General features: G+C 44.4%; 4 long non-coding RNA genes across 4 annotated transcripts; all 4 read left to right on the top strand.

Annotated features, from left to right (window-relative positions):
• Positions 1-299: 299 nt before the first annotated feature.
• LOC120929320 lies at positions 300-1,830 on the top strand. The gene is made up of 3 exons (XR_005747369.1): positions 300-786; positions 1,335-1,535; positions 1,619-1,830. It is a non-coding gene; the product is annotated as an uncharacterized LOC120929320 (long non-coding RNA).
• An 801-nt stretch (positions 1,831-2,631) lies between these two features.
• Positions 2,632-4,162, top strand: LOC120929318. The gene is made up of 3 exons (XR_005747367.1): positions 2,632-3,117; positions 3,667-3,867; positions 3,951-4,162. It is a non-coding gene; the product is annotated as an uncharacterized LOC120929318 (long non-coding RNA).
• Positions 4,163-4,962: 800 nt separating this feature from the next.
• LOC120929319 lies at positions 4,963-6,493 on the top strand. The gene is made up of 3 exons (XR_005747368.1): positions 4,963-5,449; positions 5,998-6,198; positions 6,282-6,493. It is a non-coding gene; the product is annotated as an uncharacterized LOC120929319 (long non-coding RNA).
• An 801-nt stretch (positions 6,494-7,294) lies between these two features.
• LOC120929317 lies at positions 7,295-8,824 on the top strand. Its single transcript, XR_005747366.1, has 3 exons — positions 7,295-7,780; positions 8,329-8,529; positions 8,613-8,824. It is a non-coding gene; the product is annotated as an uncharacterized LOC120929317 (long non-coding RNA).
• Positions 8,825-23,150: the final 14,326 nt, after the last annotated feature.

The raw sequence follows: 23,150 nt of genomic DNA, 5'->3' as shown, positions 1-23,150 counted from the left end.
ACACCGTTTTACACCATCATGTGCATTTTGCCATGTTTGCAACCAGTTTTTATTGTAGCCGGTCATCCGGGGAGGCCCCTCTGTGCCCCCGGGTGGGGGGGGGGTTTCCGCGGTCCCATGGGGGTTCCCGGCAAGGTGGTGGGGGGCGGTGGAGTGTTCCACATTCCCACCCCCCCCCTTTTTTGCTCAGGTGCGGCCGGGGGTTCTCGACCGCCCACTGAGCTTTGCCTTGCCGGCGGCGTTCTGCGATCATCCCCGTATGGCCGTGGCGGGCTGCGCGCGCATGAGGCGCCGGCGTGCGCGGCTCGCCACGACGTCATGCAGCTTGCGACGGGGGTGACGACAGTGGTCGGGGTCCCCTGACCTTCCGGAGCGCCGAGGGAGCCGCACCAGGGCTGCTCGTGTAGCGGCCCTTACGTCATCTCCGTGATCTATGGGGAAGCCTGGAGCCAGCATGTGTTTAGCCCCCACCTATGGCCACGCCCACTGGCATAAAAAAGATAGTCTGCCTATGAGTCAAGTCTTGATTCCAGGCAGCTGAGCATGGACAGCAGTGTTAAGCCCCCATTCATGGCCACGCCCACTGGCATATAAAAGACAGTCTGCCTGTGAGTCAAGTCTTGATTCCAGGCAGCTGAGCATGGACAGCAGTTCATTCCTTTCATCTCCTCCAACATTGGAAGCCTGGGTCTTCCCTGCACTGTCTGCAGCCTAGATCTGAATACTCAACAACAAGCTCTACAAGCCCACACTTTACCTACTCCTATCCATTTAATCCCCTATCAGGTAACAGCACCCTTTTATTATTACACTCCTATGTTGATTTTTCAACTTTCACTCCCCCCTTCTTTTTGTTTTCTTGTTTATTTATTTATTTTATTTATTTATTTATTTTTTTCATATATTTCCAACATTTTTACTATCACCATATGTATCCACATATTCTTTGATGGTCCACGTAACATACACATTGTAATGTGTCTCACACATCCCCACCCTTGTACACGCACCTTTTACCAGACTAATAAAGTCTCTTAATCACTTTTGTCTGCCATTGGAGCACTCTTATACTATTTTTATATTAAGTACCTTAATATACACATCAATTCCTGACCATTATTTATTGACTAGTTACCCCTTCGGGTCATCAACGAGTAGATCTAATTCAATAAAGAAGAAAAAAGGAAAAAATATTTTTTTTTGCTTTTTTCAGATAAAATTACAAACCTGCTGCCAGTCCCTCTTTTTTATATACATGCCTTACCCACAGATAATCCTACACTTTAGCACAATATGCTATGATTTAATATTTCTAATTCTCTTCAATTACACAGGGCTAACCCATTGGGGGCACTCTGCAGGCACCGGCTCCCCTGATCCTCGGAGGGCGTCCACTGTGCGGCTCCTTGCAACCCCCCTGGGGTCTGTTTTGGTTTCCCTCTCTCCCCCATGGGGTTGTGGGTGGCGCTCCCTTCGGATTTTCTAACGGCTCTGCACATCTCTGGTTATTACAAAACCCACTTCATTCGTTAACGGTAAACCTTATTCTTGGGTCAATTTATGTGATTTATATTTATACTTTTTTGATCGCAAATTTATGTTATGTATATTTTTGTAGAATCAACCATCCCCCTGAAGAGACCACTTAGAGGTCGAAACGCGTCGGGGAACGCACATCACACAGCATAAAGCAATGTTGTATACATTTGTCCAATATTGTGGAATATGTATTGTATCACCAGATCCGTAAAGGGTTTTCTTTCAATTTGTTATTGCATTTAAAATGTATGTTATTGACAACCATAAAATAAACCATGCTTTATTATATTACATTTGTTACACTTTTATACCTTTGCTGTCCAAAGCCCCGTGGGGTAAATTTCTTTTTCTACACGATTCAATCTTGGGGTTCGCAGCATTCTTGTCTCTTCGCTTATGTGTCTTTCCTCAGCCAACAAAAATTTTTTTGGGTGGATAAACACCCGTTCCCCTTGACACATTGAGACTTGACTTGAACTGTGCGTTTTTTCCGTCCTGTCATTAAACCCCTGCATCCCCACTTGCACCTTGACATTTATTCAAGGATTACTTATGGGTGTTTCTCACCATAGATAAGACACCCATTAGTTGTGCGACCAGAGTGAATGATTCCTTTCTTCTCTCTTCTCCCCACGCATCAGTAAGCATCTACCACGTACTTCTGAATTGCATTTCTGCTCAGACACCCATAGGGGTATCTGCTGGGGATCACACACGCAGGGGTTTTCATGATATGGAATTAGCACACAGCTCATGTAAATATTTTTGATGCATAGTTCACATGCATTTTATGACACCGTTTTACACCATCATGTGCATTTTGCCATGTTTGCAACCAGTTTTTATTGTAGCCGGTCATCCGGGGAGGCCCCTCTGTGCCCCCGGGTGGGGGGGGGGTTTCCGCGGTCCCATGGGGGTTCCCGGCAAGGTGGTGGGGGGCGGTGGAGTGTTCCACATTCCCACCCCCCCCTTTTTTGCTCAGGTGCGGCCGGGGGTTCTCGACCGCCCACTGAGCTTTGCCTTGCCGGCGGCGTTCTGCGATCATCCCCGTATGGCCGTGGCGGGCTGCGCGCGCATGAGGCGCCGGCGTGCGCGGCTCGCCACGACGTCATGCAGCTTGCGACGGGGGTGACGACAGTGGTCGGGGTCCCCTGACCTTCCGGAGCGCCGAGGGAGCCGCACCAGGGCTGCTCGTGTAGCGGCCCTTACGTCATCTCCGTGATCTATGGGGAAGCCTGGAGCCAGCATGTGTTTAGCCCCCACCTATGGCCACGCCCACTGGCATAAAAAAGATAGTCTGCCTATGAGTCAAGTCTTGATTCCAGGCAGCTGAGCATGGACAGCAGTGTTAAGCCCCCATTCATGGCCACGCCCACTGGCATATAAAAGACAGTCTGCCTGTGAGTCAAGTCTTGATTCCAGGCAGCTGAGCATGGACAGCAGTTCATTCCTTTCATCTCCTCCAACATTGGAAGCCTGGGTCTTCCCTGCACTGTCTGCAGCCTAGATCTGAATACTCAACAACAAGCTCTACAAGCCCACACTTTACCTACTCCTATCCATTTAATCCCCTATCAGGTAACAGCACCCTTTTATTATTACACTCCTATGTTGATTTTTCAACTTTCACTCCCCCCTTCTTTTTGTTTTCTTGTTTATTTATTTATTTTATTTATTTATTTATTTTTTTCATATATTTCCAACATTTTTACTATCACCATATGTATCCACATATTCTTTGATGGTCCACGTAACATACACATTGTAATGTGTCTCACACATCCCCACCCTTGTACACGCACCTTTTACCAGACTAATAAAGTCTCTTAATCACTTTTGTCTGCCATTGGAGCACTCTTATACTATTTTTATATTAAGTACCTTAATATACACATCAATTCCTGACCATTATTTATTGACTAGTTACCCCTTCGGGTCATCAACGAGTAGATCTAATTCAATAAAGAAGAAAAAAGGAAAAAATATTTTTTTTTTGCTTTTTTCAGATAAAATTACAAACCTGCTGCCAGTCCCTCTTTTTTATATACATGCCTTACCCACAGATAATCCTACACTTTAGCACAATATGCTATGATTTAATATTTCTAATTCTCTTCAATTACACAGGGCTAACCCATTGGGGGCACTCTGCAGGCACCGGCTCCCCTGATCCTCGGAGGGCGTCCACTGTGCGGCTCCTTGCAACCCCCCTGGGGTCTGTTTTGGTTTCCCTCTCTCCCCCATGGGGTTGTGGGTGGCGCTCCCTTCGGATTTTCTAACGGCTCTGCACATCTCTGGTTATTACAAAACCCACTTCATTCGTTAACGGTAAACCTTATTCTTGGGTCAATTTATGTGATTTATATTTATACTTTTTTGATCGCAAATTTATGTTATGTATATTTTTGTAGAATCAACCATCCCCCTGAAGAGACCACTTAGAGGTCGAAACGCGTCGGGGAACGCACATCACACAGCATAAAGCAATGTTGTATACATTTGTCCAATATTGTGGAATATGTATTGTATCACCAGATCCGTAAAGGGTTTTCTTTCAATTTGTTATTGCATTTAAAATGTATGTTATTGACAACCATAAAATAAACCATGCTTTATTATATTACATTTGTTACACTTTTATACCTTTGCTGTCCAAAGCCCCGTGGGGTAAATTTCTTTTTCTACACGATTCAATCTTGGGGTTCGCAGCATTCTTGTCTCTTCGCTTATGTGTCTTTCCTCAGCCAACAAAAATTTTTTTGGGTGGATAAACACCCGTTCCCCTTGACACATTGAGACTTGACTTGAACTGTGCGTTTTTTCCGTCCTGTCATTAAACCCCTGCATCCCCACTTGCACCTTGACATTTATTCAAGGATTACTTATGGGTGTTTCTCACCATAGATAAGACACCCATTAGTTGTGCGACCAGAGTGAATGATTCCTTTCTTCTCTCTTCTCCCCACGCATCAGTAAGCATCTACCACGTACTTCTGAATTGCATTTCTGCTCAGACACCCATAGGGGTATCTGCTGGGGATCACACACGCAGGGGTTTTCATGATATGGAATTAGCACACAGCTCATGTAAATATTTTTGATGCATAGTTCACATGCATTTTATGACACCGTTTTACACCATCATGTGCATTTTGCCATGTTTGCAACCAGTTTTTATTGTAGCCGGTCATCCGGGGAGGCCCCTCTGTGCCCCCGGGTGGGGGGGGGGGTTCCGCGGTCCCATGGGGGTTCCCGGCAAGGTGGTGGGGGGCGGTGGAGTGTTCCACATTCCCACCCCCCCCTTTTTTGCTCAGGTGCGGCCGGGGGTTCTCGACCGCCCACTGAGCTTTGCCTTGCCGGCGGCGTTCTGCGATCATCCCCGTATGGCCGTGGCGGGCTGCGCGCGCATGAGGCGCCGGCGTGCGCGGCTCGCCACGACGTCATGCAGCTTGCGACGGGGGTGACGACAGTGGTCGGGGTCCCCTGACCTTCCGGAGCGCCGAGGGAGCCGCACCAGGGCTGCTCGTGTAGCGGCCCTTACGTCATCTCCGTGATCTATGGGGAAGCCTGGAGCCAGCATGTGTTTAGCCCCCACCTATGGCCACGCCCACTGGCATAAAAAAGATAGTCTGCCTATGAGTCAAGTCTTGATTCCAGGCAGCTGAGCATGGACAGCAGTGTTAAGCCCCCATTCATGGCCACGCCCACTGGCATATAAAAGACAGTCTGCCTGTGAGTCAAGTCTTGATTCCAGGCAGCTGAGCATGGACAGCAGTTCATTCCTTTCATCTCCTCCAACATTGGAAGCCTGGGTCTTCCCTGCACTGTCTGCAGCCTAGATCTGAATACTCAACAACAAGCTCTACAAGCCCACACTTTACCTACTCCTATCCATTTAATCCCCTATCAGGTAACAGCACCCTTTTATTATTACACTCCTATGTTGATTTTTCAACTTTCACTCCCCCCTTCTTTTTGTTTTCTTGTTTATTTATTTATTTTATTTATTTATTTATTTTTTTCATATATTTCCAACATTTTTACTATCACCATATGTATCCACATATTCTTTGATGGTCCACGTAACATACACATTGTAATGTGTCTCACACATCCCCACCCTTGTACACGCACCTTTTACCAGACTAATAAAGTCTCTTAATCACTTTTGTCTGCCATTGGAGCACTCTTATACTATTTTTATATTAAGTACCTTAATATACACATCAATTCCTGACCATTATTTATTGACTAGTTACCCCTTCGGGTCATCAACGAGTAGATCTAATTCAATAAAGAAGAAAAAAGGAAAAAATATTTTTTTTTGCTTTTTTCAGATAAAATTACAAACCTGCTGCCAGTCCCTCTTTTTTATATACATGCCTTACCCACAGATAATCCTACACTTTAGCACAATATGCTATGATTTAATATTTCTAATTCTCTTCAATTACACAGGGCTAACCCATTGGGGGCACTCTGCAGGCACCGGCTCCCCTGATCCTCGGAGGGCGTCCACTGTGCGGCTCCTTGCAACCCCCCTGGGGTCTGTTTTGGTTTCCCTCTCTCCCCCATGGGGTTGTGGGTGGCGCTCCCTTCGGATTTTCTAACGGCTCTGCACATCTCTGGTTATTACAAAACCCACTTCATTCGTTAACGGTAAACCTTATTCTTGGGTCAATTTATGTGATTTATATTTATACTTTTTTGATCGCAAATTTATGTTATGTATATTTTTGTAGAATCAACCATCCCCCTGAAGAGACCACTTAGAGGTCGAAACGCGTCGGGGAACGCACATCACACAGCATAAAGCAATGTTGTATACATTTGTCCAATATTGTGGAATATGTATTGTATCACCAGATCCGTAAAGGGTTTTCTTTCAATTTGTTATTGCATTTAAAATGTATGTTATTGACAACCATAAAATAAACCATGCTTTATTATATTACATTTGTTACACTTTTATACCTTTGCTGTCCAAAGCCCCGTGGGGTAAATTTCTTTTTCTACACGATTCAATCTTGGGGTTCGCAGCATTCTTGTCTCTTCGCTTATGTGTCTTTCCTCAGCCAACAAAAATTTTTTTGGGTGGATAAACACCCGTTCCCCTTGACACATTGAGACTTGACTTGAACTGTGCGTTTTTTCCGTCCTGTCATTAAACCCCTGCATCCCCACTTGCACCTTGACATTTATTCAAGGATTACTTATGGGTGTTTCTCACCATAGATAAGACACCCATTAGTTGTGCGACCAGAGTGAATGATTCCTTTCTTCTCTCTTCTCCCCACGCATCAGTAAGCATCTACCACGTACTTCTGAATTGCATTTCTGCTCAGACACCCATAGGGGTATCTGCTGGGGATCACACACGCAGGGGTTTTCATGATATGGAATTAGCACACAGCTCATGTAAATATTTTTGATGCATAGTTCACATGCATTTTATGACACCGTTTTACACCATCATGTGCATTTTGCCATGTTTGCAACCAGTTTTTATTGTAGCCGGTCATCCGGGGAGGCCCCTCTGTGCCCCCGGGTGGGGGGGGGGGTTTCGCGGTCCCATGGGGGTTCCCGGCAAGGTGGTGGGGGGCGGTGGAGTGTTCCACATTCCCACCCCCCCCTTTTTTGCTCAGGTGCGGCCGGGGGTTCTCGACCGCCCACTGAGCTTTGCCTTGCCGGCGGCGTTCTGCGATCATCCCCGTATGGCCGTGGCGGGCTGCGCGCGCATGAGGCGCCGGCGTGCGCGGCTCGCCACGACGTCATGCAGCTTGCGACGGGGGTGACGACAGTGGTCGGGGTCCCCTGACCTTCCGGAGCGCCGAGGGAGCCGCACCAGGGCTGCTCGTGTAGCGGCCCTTACGTCATCTCCGTGATCTATGGGGAAGCCTGGAGCCAGCATGTGTTTAGCCCCCACCTATGGCCACGCCCACTGGCATAAAAAAGATAGTCTGCCTATGAGTCAAGTCTTGATTCCAGGCAGCTGAGCATGGACAGCAGTGTTAAGCCCCCATTCATGGCCACGCCCACTGGCATATAAAAGACAGTCTGCCTGTGAGTCAAGTCTTGATTCCAGGCAGCTGAGCATGGACAGCAGTTCATTCCTTTCATCTCCTCCAACATTGGAAGCCTGGGTCTTCCCTGCACTGTCTGCAGCCTAGATCTGAATACTCAACAACAAGCTCTACAAGCCCACACTTTACCTACTCCTATCCATTTAATCCCCTATCAGGTAACAGCACCCTTTTATTATTACACTCCTATGTTGATTTTTCAACTTTCACTCCCCCCTTCTTTTTGTTTTCTTGTTTATTTATTTATTTTATTTATTTATTTATTTTTTTCATATATTTCCAACATTTTTACTATCACCATATGTATCCACATATTCTTTGATGGTCCACGTAACATACACATTGTAATGTGTCTCACACATCCCCACCCTTGTACACGCACCTTTTACCAGACTAATAAAGTCTCTTAATCACTTTTGTCTGCCATTGGAGCACTCTTATACTATTTTTATATTAAGTACCTTAATATACACATCAATTCCTGACCATTATTTATTGACTAGTTACCCCTTCGGGTCATCAACGAGTAGATCTAATTCAATAAAGAAGAAAAAAGGAAAAAATATTTTTTTTTGCTTTTTTCAGATAAAATTACAAACCTGCTGCCAGTCCCTCTTTTTTATATACATGCCTTACCCACAGATAATCCTACACTTTAGCACAATATGCTATGATTTAATATTTCTAATTCTCTTCAATTACACAGGGCTAACCCATTGGGGGCACTCTGCAGGCACCGGCTCCCCTGATCCTCGGAGGGCGTCCACTGTGCGGCTCCTTGCAACCCCCCTGGGGTCTGTTTTGGTTTCCCTCTCTCCCCCATGGGGTTGTGGGTGGCGCTCCCTTCGGATTTTCTAACGGCTCTGCACATCTCTGGTTATTACAAAACCCACTTCATTCGTTAACGGTAAACCTTATTCTTGGGTCAATTTATGTGATTTATATTTATACTTTTTTGATCGCAAATTTATGTTATGTATATTTTTGTAGAATCAACCATCCCCCTGAAGAGACCACTTAGAGGTCGAAACGCGTCGGGGAACGCACATCACACAGCATAAAGCAATGTTGTATACATTTGTCCAATATTGTGGAATATGTATTGTATCACCAGATCCGTAAAGGGTTTTCTTTCAATTTGTTATTGCATTTAAAATGTATGTTATTGACAACCATAAAATAAACCATGCTTTATTATATTACATTTGTTACACTTTTATACCTTTGCTGTCCAAAGCCCCGTGGGGTAAATTTCTTTTTCTACATACATATACTGTATGTCAGATCTATATTATACACCTCAGTGGCTTCCATGCATGCAATAATGTATATTACATCCTAGATCATTCTTTAACCACTTAAGCCCCGGACCAAAATGCAGCTAAAGGCCCAGGCCAGGTTTTGCGATTCGGCACTGCGTCGCTTTAACAGACAATTGCGCGGTCGTGCGACGTGGCTCCCAAACAAAATTGACGTCCTTTTTTTCCCACAAATAGAGCTTTCTTTTGGTGGTATTTGATCACCTCTGCAGTTTTTATTTTTTGCGCTATAAACAAAAATATAGCGGCAGTTTTGAAAAAAAATGCAATATTTTTAACTTGTTTCTATAATAAATATCCCCCAAAAATATATAAAAAAAACATTTTTTTTCCTCAGTTTAGGCCGATAGGTATTCGTCTACATATTTGTGGTAAAAAAATCGCAGTAAGCGTTTATCGGTTGGTTTGCGCAAAATCTATAGCGTTTACAAAATAGGGGATACTTTTATTGCATTTTTATTAATTTTTTTTTTTGTTACTACTAATGGCGGCGATCAGCGATTTTTTTTTCGTGACTGCGACATTACGGCGGACACTTCGGACAATTTTGAAACATTTTTGGGACCATTGTCATTTTCACAGCAAAAAATGCATTTAAATTGCATTGTTTATTGTGAAAATGACAGTTGCAGTTTGGGAGTTAACCACAGGGGGCGCTGAAGGAGTTATGTTTCACCTAGTGTGTGTTTACAACTGTAGGGGGGTGTGGCTGTAGGTCTGACGTCATCGATTGTGTCTCCCTATAAAAGGGATGATACGATCGATGACGGAGCCACAGTGAAGCACGGGGAGGCCGTGTTTACATACGGCTCTCCCCGTTCTTCAGCTCCGGGGAGCGATCGCGAGGGGGTGGCTAGAAACGAATAGCCGCGCCGTCGTCCCGGATCGCTCCCCGAGGGAATCCGACCGCCGCGTGTAGCGGGGGGGCCCCAATCGGACCCCCGACCCCCGTCTAGGCAGGGACTTACATGTACGCCCATCTGCCTGTACGTGCCATTCTGTGGACGTATATGTACATGCGCTGCGATCGAAAATCCATTCCTGATATAGTTTCCTTCCCCCATCTACTAAGATGTAAAGGCAACTGATCGGTTGATCAAACACTTTTGTTCTTAACATGAACAACCCTAGCTGAAGTTACTGAAAATAACAATTAAAGGGGTTGTAAAGGCTAATTTTTTCTATCTTCTAAATCGTTTACTTTAACCATTGCATTGTTGGTTCACTTACCTTTTCCTTTGATTTCCCTTCTAAATGTTTTTTTTCTTTGTCTGAATTTCTCACTTCCTGTTTCTCCCCGGTAAACTTGCCCCCATCATCCGAGTCGTTCTGGCTGGGGGTTAGTCAGTGTGCTCGCCCTCTCCCTTGGGACTGGGCAAGCTTTCTGAGGAGGAACAGGAAGTGAGAAATACATTTAGAAGGGAAATGGAAGGAAAAGGTAAGTGAACCAACAATGCACTAGCTTAAAGGAACCTATTTAGAAAATAAAAAACGAACCTTTACAACCCCTTTAAAGCCAACTGTAGTGGAAACTCATTTCTGGGACATTTTGGCAATGTGAATAATTAATATTTTCTTGTCACAGGTTGCATTGGCCTTTTGAATAGAATTAGCCTAGGAAGAGTCTGCCAATACTATGAATCTTGATGACTTCCCTTTTAATGTGTAAATAGACTGTGACCTATCCTATTCCTGTACATTCAGAAACATACACACACATAAATACAGTATCTCACAAAAGTGAGTACACCCCTCACATTTTTGTAAATATTTTATTATATCTTTTCATGTGACAACACTGAAGAAATGACACTTTGCTGCAATGTAAAGTAGTGAGTGTACAGCTTGTATAACAGTGACAATTTGCTGTCCTCTCAAAATAACTCAACACACGGCCATTAATGTCTAAACTGCTTGCAACAAAAGTAAGTGCACCCCTAAGTAAAAATGTCCAAATTGGGCCCAAAGTGTCAATATTTTGTGTGGTCACCAATATTTTCCAGCACTGCCTTAACCTTCTTGGGCATGGAGTTCACCAGAGCTTCACAGGTTGCCACAAAGTCCTCTTCCACTCCTCCATGAAGACATCACAAAGCTGGTGGATGTTAGAGACCTTGCGCTCCTCCACCTTCTGTTTGAGGATGACCCACAGATGCTCAATAGGGTTTAGGTCTGGAGACATGTTTGGCCAGTCCATCACCTTTACCCTCAGCTTCTTTATCAAGGCAGTGATCATCGTGAAGGTGTGTTTGGTGATGTTATCATGTTGGAGTACTGCCCTGCGGCCCAGTCTCCTAATGGAGGGGATCATGCTCTTCTTCAGTATGTCACAGTACATGTTGGCATTCATGCTTCCCTCAATGAACTGTAGCTCCCCAGTGCTAGCAGAACTCATGGCGAGGCCTGTTCTGAGCGTCCTGTTAAACTGCTGAATGGTCTTGGCCACCGTGCTGCAGCTCAGTTTCAGGGTCTTGAAAATCTTCTTATAGCCTAGGCCATCTTTATGTAGAGCAAAAAAAAAAAAAAAATGTAAGATCCTCAGAGAGTTTTTTGCCATGAGGTGCCATGTTGAACTTCCTGTGACCAGTATGAGAGAGTGAGAGTGATAACACCAAATTTAACACACCTGAGACCTTGTAACACTAACGAGTCACATGACACCGGGGAGGGAAAACGGCTAATTGGGCCCAATTTGGATATTTTCACTTAGAGGTGTACTCACTTTTGTGTAATTTCTTCAGTGTTGTCACATGAAAAGATATAATAAAATATTTACAAAAATGTGTAGCACAATCAGCTTGTGCAAACTGCAAGGCATGGCAAACATACTGTACAATTTTCGAGATGACTGCGGTATGACGTCAGTGCGTGAGCTCCGCACCCTAGACGCATGTCATCAGGGTGTTGACTTCTTCAGTAAGAGCAATGTGGCTGGTTCCCGGAAATCGCCATCATTGTACGTTGGCTCTTACACCGGTGATTTGTGGCTAGCAGGGGAGCCAATCAGCGGATAGGTCAGACTCGATGTCCGCCGGCATATTTTTAGCACTGATTACTGTAATAATGTCACTGGTTCCCAAAAAAGTGTCAAAAATGTCAGTTAGGTGTCCGATCTGTCTGCCGCAATGTCGCAGTCCCGCTAAAAATCGTTGATCACCGCCATTACTAGTACAAAACAATAATAATAAAAATGCCATAAATCTATCGCCTATTTTGTAGACGCGATAACTTTTGTGCAAACCAATCAATTATACGCTCATTGTGATTTTTTTACCAAAAATATGTAGAAGAATACATATTGGCCTAAACTGATGAAGACATTTTTTTTTTTTTTTTTAATTGGGGATATTTATCATAGCAAAAAGTAAAAAAATATAATTATTTTTTCAAAATGTACGCCCTTTTTTTTGTTTATAGCGCAAAAAATAAAAACCGCAGAGGTGATCAAATACCACCAAAATAAAGCTCTATTTGTGGAAAAAAAGGACATATATTTTGTTTGGGTACAGTGTCGCATGACCGCACAATTGTCAGTACATATCACAAAAAATGGCCTGGTCATTAAGGGTGTCCAATCACGGCTGATCACGATGTAAACAGGAAGAGCTGGTGATCGGCTTTTCTTCACTCGCGTCTGACAGACGCAAATAGAGGAGAACCGTTTGGCTGCTCTCCTGACATGGGGGTCTGTGCTGATTGTTTATCAGCGCAGCAACACCTCTGATGCCCGCCCAAGATCACCAGGGTGCCGCAATGGACCACCAGGGAAGGCCACAACACTGGACCACCAGGTATGCCACCCTAGACCACCAGGGAAATGCCAATCAGTGCCCAGGCAGCTGCCAATCAATGCCCATCCCCAATGCCTACCAGTGCTATCAGTGATGCCTATTAGTGCTATTTATCAATGCCCAGCAGTGCTGCCTATCAGTGCCCATGAGTGTCGCCTATCAGTGCCCACCAGTGAAGAAATTCGTTTTGGCCACCCATGAGTGCCCATCAGTGCCGCCTATCAATGCCCATCAGTGCTGCATATCAGCGCCACCCATCAGTGCCACCTACCAGTGCCCATCAGTACCGCCTATCAGTGCACATCGTCAGTGCCCATCAGTGCCACCTCATTGGGGCCACCACATTGGTGCCGCCTTATCAGTTGCCGTCAGTGCCGCCTTATCAGTGCCCATCAGTGAAGAAGAAAACATACTTATTTACAAAATGTTATAACAGACACAAAAGAAAAACATATTTTTTTTTTAAATTCGGTCGTTTCGGTTGTTTAGCAAAAAATAAAAAAACACAGAGGTGACCAAATGGCACCAAAAGAAAGCTCTATTTGTGGAAACAAATTATAAAAATTCCGTTTGGGTACAGTGTAGCACGACCGCGCAATTGTCATTTAAACAGCGACAGCACTGAAAGCTGAAAATTGGCATGGGCAGGTGGGGGGTGTAAGCGCCTGGTATTGAAGTGGTTAAGTGGTTAAATTTCTTCTGGTGGCATACAGAGCCAAAAGTATGAAAATTGTGCCTGTGTCCAAATATATATGGACCTAAATGTAGGTACTTATACTAGCTGTATGTAAGAACAAATATACTACTGATATAGCATGCATTATACAGTGGCCCAGATTCAAAAAGCAATTGCGCCTGCGTAACCATAGTTACGCAGCGCAATTGCTTACTTGCCCCGGCGTAACGACTTCTCCTGATTCAGAGAGCTTGTTACGCCGACTGCAGCCTAAGATATGCGTGGCATAAGGCTCCTATGCCCTCATATCTTAGGCTGCATTCTTACGCAGGCCGCTAGGTGGTGTTCCCGTTGTGGTCAGCGTATAGTATGCAAATTACATACTAACGCCGATTCACAACGTTACGCGAGCCCTGCTTACGCAGTTTACGTCGTTTGCGTACGTCGGGTTTCGCGTAAGGCTGCACATGCTAAAAGCAGGGGCAGCCAATGCTAAGTATACCCGTCGTTCCCGCGTTGCGAAGTTTAGATTTTACGTTGTTTGCGTAAGTCAATCGTCAATGGCGCTGGACGCCATTCACGTTCACTTTGAAGCAAATGACGTAATTTGCCGCAATGCACGTCGGGAAAGTTTCCCGACGGAGCATGCGCCCTACGCTCGGCGCGGGAACGCGCCTAATTTAAATGATTCCCGCCCCCTACGGGATCATTTAAATTGCGCGCGCTTACGCCGGGCATTTTGCCGGAGCGCCCACGCAATTTACGGAGCTACTGCTCTGTGAATCGATGGTAGCGCAGAAAATTTGCGGGGGCGCAGGGCAAAAACGGTGCCCTGCGCCTACGTAAAAACTGTGCAAATGTTACTGAATCTACCCCAGTGTGCTTATATTTGCTTGGAGTTCACCTAATCTACCTCCAGTGCTGCTCTAATCATTACACCCATGTACTGTAAATGTGATGATTTTCCAAAGATGTAGATAAGGGGAATTTCAGGAAACGTAATCATCCATGCTTATAACTTCATTCCAAGTATAGCCATGCCTTGCCGTATGAGCTACTCTTGTTTTTCAGTGTCATTTGTAATCAGTCTCACGGAATTCAGTATATGTGGCTCTCGTTCTGGTAGAATTTAACCCACAGTGTGAATGGTATATATGTATATACACTCACCGGCCACTTTATTGGGTACACCTCTTCAATTGCTTGGTAACAAAAATTGCTAATCAGCCAATCACATGGCAACAACTCAATACATTTAGGCACCTAGACATGGCGAAGACGACTTGCTAAAGTTTAAAGCATAAGAATGGGGGAAAAAGATTTACGTGACTTTGAAAGTGACATGGTTGTTGGTGCCAGACGGGCTGGTCTGAGTATTTCAAAAACTGCTGATCTAATGGGATTTTTACAGACAAACATCTCTAGGGTTTACAGAGAATGGTCCAAAAAAGAGAAAATATCCAGTGAGCAGCAGTTATGTGGACGAAAGTGCCTAGTTGATGTCAGAGGAGAACGGGCAGACTGGATTGAAATGAAAGAAAGGTAACAGCAACTCAAATAACCACTCGTTACAACCAAGTTATGCTGAATACCATCTCTGAACACACAACACATCGAACCCTGAAGCAGATGGGCTACAGCAGCAGAAGACCACACCGGGTGCCACTCCTGACAGCTTAGAACAGGAAACTGAGGCAACAATTCGCACAGGCTCACTAAAATTGGACAATAGAAGATTGGAAAAATGTTGCCTGGTCTGATGAGTCTCGATTTCAGCTGGTGGTAAGTTGAGATACATAAGATAAGATGAGGTTACATGGGCAAAACAATGTTTAGAAAAATTGCAAAACCTTTCCTAAATGCTTTGTTCCTCTAATATAAGCCAGAGCTATATGTAAATGCAGTACAATTCAACCACTCCCTGGTCAAACTATAGAATAGCTGGCAAAGCTTTTGTATTTTGAACCCTGGTGGCATACACGCTTACCAGTTGACCCATGTGTCCGTATGCCCAATAGCCATCCAATGCCTATAGGCAGCTTTAGACACTTACTGTAATTGGTAAGACCTTTCTATTAGCCTTGCGGTAAATAAGCATTTGTTCAAATCACTGTACAACATTACTGTCAACTAGGAACAGCAAATGTAGGGCATGACCTGATATCATCGGCACCCCATTCCAAACTACTAGAATCAAACAAACCGCAAGAAATAGGGAACTTTGGAGGTGCACAAATACAAACCCAAGAACAGAAGAAGAGTATGTACGCAAAGTTAAATATTACAAACACTTTATCGATTCATAAATTAAAACAATATAAAATATAAACGGTATCCTGCCCATCCCTGGGAAAGGCGCTAGTTCCTACTGGACCCTATTATAATTGTACAGTATATACTTGAGTATAAGCCGACCCGAGTATAAGCCGAGGTACCTTATTTTACCACAAAAAACTGGGAAAACGCATTGACTTGAGTATAAGCCTAGGGTGAGAATGCAGCAGCTACTGTAAGCGAAAAAGAGGGTCAACAATGCCCATTTGCACACCTCATTGTGCCCATTGCAACCTCAATGTGCCCAACCTCACTGTGCCCATTGCAACCTCACTGTGCCAACCTCACTGTGCCCAACCTCACTGTGCCAACCTCACTGTTCCCATTGCAACCTCACTGTGCCCATTGCAACCTTACTGTGCTCATTGCAACCTCACTGTGCCCGATCTCACTGTGCCCATCCTTACTCTGCCCATTGCAGCCTTACTGTGCCCGAGTCAGTGTACCTGAAATTGACAGGCTGCGGGCGTCCATTCATTGTTTAAAAGTCGCAGTCTCCTCCTGGTCCCTTCCGTGATAGGCCTTTCTCAGCAGACACAGTTCCACCTATCACAAACGTTCTTTCATCCTCGGACTCAGTTTCCCAGCAGACACTGTGTTCAGTGTTCGGCCAATCACGGACATCCTCTTGTCTGAGGATGAAAAGACGTTCGTGATTGGCGGAACACTGAACACAGCTGGGAAACTGAGTCCGAGGATGAAAGAACGTTCGTGATAGGTGGAACTGTGTCTGCTGAGAAAGGCCTATCACGGAAGGGACCAGGAGGAGACCACAACTTTTAAACAATGAATGGACGCCCGCAGCCTTAAAAAAAGGTCTGAAAAAATTGGCTTATACTCGAGTATATACGGTACATACTATATTGTTACATAATCATCATGCAAACAAATTGCATTCCATTCCCTGTTGTATTAGCGCTCCTGAAGAAGCAATAAATATTTGTGAAATGCGTCAGTCCCTTCAGCAGTGTTCCTGCATTGACTATTCTGCTTTTTGCTTAATGATTATAATTATTGTATGTACAATTATAAGAAGGTCCAGCAGGAACTAGTGCCTTTCCCAGGGATGGGCAGGATACCTTTTATATTTTATGTTTTTATTTATGGAGCAATAAAGTGTTTGTAATATTTTACTTTGGGTACATACTCTACTTCTGTACTTGGGTTTGTATTTGTGTCCATTTTTTTGCTATTTGTACATAACTGTCAACTACATAGGAGTCTGCGCCCACATTAGGGCCAAATTAGGTGCTCAACTAGTTGGGCCGAGCCATAGATGTCCAGATTGTGAACACTTTCCTTGTTCTCATATAAGTGTCATGCCACGTACACACGACCGTTTTTCAGGTTCTAAAAAATGACGTTTTTAAGGGTCTAGAAAAAACAACTTTTTTTCAACCCGATGCTCTAGCCAAGCACAGTGACGTACAACACGTACAACGGCACTATAAAGTGGAAGTTCTATTCGGATGGCGCCACCCTTTGGGCTGCTTTAGCTGATTTTGTGTTAGTAAAAGACGATTCGCGCTATTCAGCCTGCAAATATCACACCATGATTGCCTTATAGCTTTGATAGCTGTATGAGCTAACCAGCCATATTACATTGTAGACCTACATTGTATAAAACATAGACACAATCTTGTCTGTTATCACATCCATCTGAGAGATGTCCATACTACTGGAATGCTTCTGTCCATAGTTCTGCTGTATTCCTATGCAGTCGTAATTGAGTGCATGGTTTCCTTTGTAGCAATATAATAATAACCACTAAAGCCACAGAATAATTTAATAATGCACATGTCGTGCCTGCGGATGAGCCATCTCTGTCATTTTCATGTTTTTCCCAGGGCTGTGTTCACCACGTAGGCCTGCGTGATCCCAGGAAATATCCACTAGCTACCCAAAAGTTGTAAGTATGTGCATGTTGGTGTGTTTTCTAGTGTAATAATGTATATGGGACATATAACTGTTGATTATAATGGTGACAAAAATGTACCGGTATTTCAACACAATATGAAGATCCAGTGACAGGGCTTGCTAGAATCTGTGCCAAACCAATTCAATTTAAACTTTTTTTTTTGCTGGGGGGGGTTAGGGACTTTTGTTACAATTCATGCTGCACAGGAATCTATATGACCAGGGTCAGCGTTACTAATCAGATCATTATTGTGAGTAAATATCTTTTGCATGTACAAGGAAATAATGTTTCCCCCGGCCTAGGAGGCCTAGATCACATGGCCTGTGGCTACCAATCACTGGAGATTGCAGTCAATCAAGAAGACCTTGTCTAACACAGTGTCTTGAAAAAGTATTCATACCCCTTGAAATTTTCCACATTTTGTCATGTTACAACCAAAAACCTAAATGTATTTTATTGGGATTTTATGTGATAGACCAACACAAAGTGGCACATAATTGTGAGGTGGAAGGAAAATGATAAATGGTTTTCCAAATTTTTCACAAATAAATATCTGTAAAGTGTGGCGTGCATTTGTATTCCTCACCCCTCAGTTAATACTTTTTAGAACCACCTTTCATTGCAATTACATCTTCATGTCTTTTTGGGGATGTCTCTACCAGCTTTGCACATCTAGAGAGTGACATTTCTGCCCATTCTTCTTTGCAAAATAGCTCAAGCTCTGTCAGATTGGATGGACAGCATCTGTGAACAGCAAGTCTTGCCACAGATTCTCAATTGGATTTAGGTCTGGACTTTGACTGGGCCATTCTAACACGTGAATATGCTTTGATCTAAACCATTCCATTGTAGCTCCGGTTGTATGTTTAGGGTCGTTGTCCTGCTTGAATGTGAACCTCCGCCCTAGTCTCAGTTTTTTTGAAGACTCTAACAGGTTTTTAGTTCCATCTTTCCATCAACTCTGACTAACTTCCCTGTCGAAGATAAGAATCCTCATAACATGATGCTGCCACCACCATGTTTCACAGTGGGGATGGTGTGTTCAGAGAGATGTGCAGTGTTAATTTTCCACCACACATAGTGTTTTGCTTTTAGGCCAAAAAGTTAAATTGTGGTCACATCTGACCAGAGCACCGTCTTCCACATGTTTGTATAATGCACGCGTCCACCACCCAGATATAATAGAATCCTCTCTCTTTTCTCCTCTCCCCTACTTAGGTTTATTAGCTAATCTTTAGTTGATATCCAGCAGAGCTTCGGGAGTCAGCATCTCTCACATGCTAAGCCTAGCCACTCCCCCACTAAAAGTTTGATTTTAGTCTCTTCTGACCAGAGCACCTTCTTCCACATGTTTTCTGTGTCCCCCGGATGTAAACTGCAAACTAAACTTCTTATGGATTTTTTTTTCCAACAATTACTTTCTTCTTGCCACTTTTCCATAAAGGCCAGATTTGTGGAGTGCACGACTAATAGGTGTCCTGTGGACAGATTCACCCACCTGAGCTGTGTATCTCTGCAGCTCCTCCAGAGTTCCCATGGGCCTCTTGGCTGCTTCTCTGATTAATGCTCTCCTTGCCCAGCCTGTCAGTTTAGGTGGACGGCCATGTCTTGGTAGGTTTTCAGTTGTGCCATACTCTTTCTATTTTCGGATGATGGATTGAACAGTGCTCCGTGAGATGTTCAAAGCTTGGGATATTTTTTTATAACCTAACCCTGCTTTAAACTTCTCCACAACTTTATTCCTGACCTGTCTGGTGTGTTCATGATGCTGTTTGTTCACTTATGCTCTCTAACAAACCTCTGAGGGCTTCACAGAACAGCTGTATTTATAATGAGATTAAATTACACGCAGGTGGACTCTATCTACTAATTAGGTGACTTCTGAAGGCAATTGATTCCACTAGATTTTAGTTAGGGATATCTGAGTAAAAGGTGCTGAATACAAATGCACGCCACACTTTTCAAATTTTTGTAGAAAATTTGGAAAGTCATTACCATTTTCCTTCTAATTCACAATTATGTGCCACTTTGTATCGGTCTATCACATAAAATCCCAATAAAATATATTTATGTTTTTGGTTGTAACACTTTTTCTAGGCACTGTAGACCTGCAGATTGAAGGATCAGAGGGAACAAAGAAAGTAAATGTGGCCGTCCCCATGTACATAAATGTTATCATAATTACAAGCTATACACAGATGCCCAATTCATTAACTCACACGGGTAAGAATGTTTACATTAAAGAAACCTACTTTACTGACCTCTTTTTTAGAACCGCTAGTTGTCCAGTAGGATTAAATACCTTCTTGAATGAGCCCGGATCTTTCTCCCCCCATGTCCCTCTGTGGGGCAACCCATCCTTGTCACATCTGGGGACTGTGCCGGATCCGCAGCTGTGGGCGCGATATAACATTAAAACCCTGAGAGACGTCATGCCGGAGGGTCGTTTGCTCTCTTTTGGCGTGTTAAAAACTAGGTTTGGACTTCCCCCCTGGATGTTCTTCAGATTTCTTCAGCTTCGGCATGCGATCCGAGCGCAGTTTCCGGACCCTATCAAGGTGGAGCCCCACTCGGTGGAGAGGCTCCTTACTTCACGTATGGTGGACAGGGTACTTTCTTCTATTTATCTTAGGTTGACCTGTGCTGGGGGGGCCGGGGCCTCACGGGCCTTTTCGGCCTGGCAGCGGGACTTGCCGGCCCTCACATCGGAGGACTGGTCGGAGGGATTGCAGCAGTACATTCCCCTCATGGTATCGGCGAAGGAGCGTTTCATTCAGTTGAAATTTATTCATAGGGTCTACTATACGCCTCAGAGGCTGGCGGCTATTTACCACACCTCTGAGGATAAATGCCCTAGGTGCAACCAGGACGTGGGGAATTTTATCCACATGGTCTGGCTCTGCCCAAAGGTCCAGGAGTTCTGGCGGCTGGTGGCGGCGGAGATTGAGTCGATTGGTGGCGTGGCTGTTGGGTTGAACCCCTTGATCCTATTGCTGGGTATTACAGATAACCTCCCTACCTCCACAGACAAGAAGCTTTTTATTTTCTACACAGCCTTTTATGCTCGTAAGGCGATCCTACTTCAATGGAAGGTGGCTGACCCGCCTGGTTTATCTGCCTGGCGGAAACTGGTGAATGACACCCTCCCCATGTATAAGCTAACGTACATGGGGCGTAACTGCCCCAAGAAGTTTGACAAGGTCTGGGGGGCCTGGGTGGCGGCCAGGCGACTGACGGTGTAATGTGCTTGGAAGTAGTTGCGTGCCCCATTCCCCCCCCCATTTTTTTTTTCCTTTTTCCCTCTGGGGTGGTCCTGGGATTCCCCTACCCCCCCCTGGGTATATGGTTTGGGTTAGTGGGCCCTCACGCTTCGGTTTTTGGTACTGATGCCATGTCTGGGCGGCACCGTGGACGCACGCAGCAATCTGTGGTGTGGTCACTCCATTTGGCTCGCTGAGTGGGATGTGGCCCCCCCTCTCCTCCCCCCTCCATCTCCCCCTCCCCCCTCTTTTCCTCTTCTCTTTTTTGCTTTCCTCTCTTATCTGGATAGGCTACCATGATTTTTTTCTACTGTAGGTGGTTTTCATTGCACTATTTGTAACCAATGTTTGGAGCCTTGTGGCCCTGTCTGTATTATTTGACTGATATAAGCATGTAACCATCTGATTTTCTTGAATAAATATTCCTTCTGTTAAAAAAAAAAAAATCCTTCTTGAAACAAGTGTGCAGATCAGGACTTTGTCTCACTTTTCATGCTTGTTCCAGGTCAGTGTCTTGCAGTGTTGAGTCAAGCATCTAAGCATAACAGCCAGGTAACCTGCATTTTCAGAAGTATGTCAGCAATAGCAGCACTCCATATTTCTCTTATGACAGATTTACTTTAAGCTGATAACTTTTAATTTACACAATGGTGAAAAAATGACAATTGCCATTTAAAGAGGTTCTAGACCACCAGGATCGACTAAGGCTGATTTAAAAATCAACTGAGCTGGGTGGATAACCATTGTCTGATCAGGTGCAGTCACTGTTCCACAGTGCCAGTGTATTCGGGCAGCCACGGGTACAGAGGCAGCTAAATACAATTGCTGTCAGTGGAGATTCCTCCATCCAAACTGTTTAGTATTGTTGGAGGAATTGATTGATTTTCTCTCACTCAGCCCACTGAATTAGAGAACATCCCTTACTGTTTCCCTAAGCATAGGTTCACACTTGTGCAAGTCAGGAACGCTCGCAAAACTGTCCATGTGACTGACCCGCAGGCAAAACATGCTGTTCTGTAGCAGACAAGTGGGGGTGCCAATTATTTTTGATGGCACCCCCATGCATTGGGAAAAGCTTCTTTGTTTCACAACTGCTTTGCTTCATGGCAGATATTATAGCCCTTGTTGCATTCGGCAGGCACTGCCAAGTAACTGGGGCCGCACTGCAACCCCTCATGCAACCAGGCGCAATGCAAGCTGTTGCAGCACAGTAGCACTGGGATTTAGGGGGTTAAAACAGGCAATAAGGAGGCAATACAATGACTCCTTACCACCTGTCAAATGCTCTCCGAACACAGATTGCTCTTGAGAGAGCAACACAAGTGCAAACAAGGATTATGCCGCATATACACGACCGTTTTTCATGACGAGAAAAATGGCATTTTTTACATTGGTCGTGAAAAAAACGGTTGTGTGTAGGCTCCAGAGCTTTTTTCTCGACGAGAAAAATGCGCCAATTTTTTTTTAGAACCGACAATCTTTCATCCGATATTTTTATTGTGTGTAAGAGGCTTAACCCTTTATAACGTGTACTGTATAACGAAAAAATGGGTGGGACTTTGCATGTACCTTGTGGGGTCTAATGAATGGCAAAACTAGTAAAGTATAAACAAATCTTTATTTTACACATACATATAATTTCATTTAAAAGGCAGAAGACAAAACACTTGTTAAAAAAACAGTTAGTTAGTTAAATAATGGTCATTAAAATGCAATAAAATAGCGATTGCGGTAAATCGGTGAAAGTGCAATTCACTAAGAATTTTGCATTAAATAACAAATGCGGTATTTGTTCAATTGAGCGGTAGCTACATGCTGGCAATTAAGAATTATGAAAAAAAACAGCATGGGGTCCCCTCCCTATGCATACCAGGCCCTTTGGGTCTAGTATGGATTTTAAGGGGACCCACACGCCAATTTTTTTTTTTTACATGGCGTGGGGTCCCCCACAAAATCAATAGCAGACCCTTATCCAAGCATGCAGCCCGGAAGGTAAGGAAAGGGGGGAGATGAGTGAGCGCCCCACCTCCTGAACCATACCAGGCCACATGCCCTCAACATGGGAGGGGGTGCTTTGGGCTCTTACCCCCACCCCAAAGCACCTTTTGGTTGAAGGGGTCTGTGGGCAGGGGGCATATCGGAATCTAAAAGCCCCCTTTAACAATGGGGCCCCCATATCCAAACCCCCCTATGGGGTGCATTGTATGAGCGATCGCCCACCCCTTCTCCT

This window comes from Rana temporaria, chromosome 2, assembly GCF_905171775.1.
Source record: "Rana temporaria chromosome 2, aRanTem1.1, whole genome shotgun sequence".
NCBI lineage: Eukaryota > Metazoa > Chordata > Amphibia > Anura > Ranidae > Rana > Rana temporaria.
The sequence above is the reverse complement of the archived record's forward strand: the minus strand, read 5'-3'. Positions and strand labels throughout refer to the sequence as shown.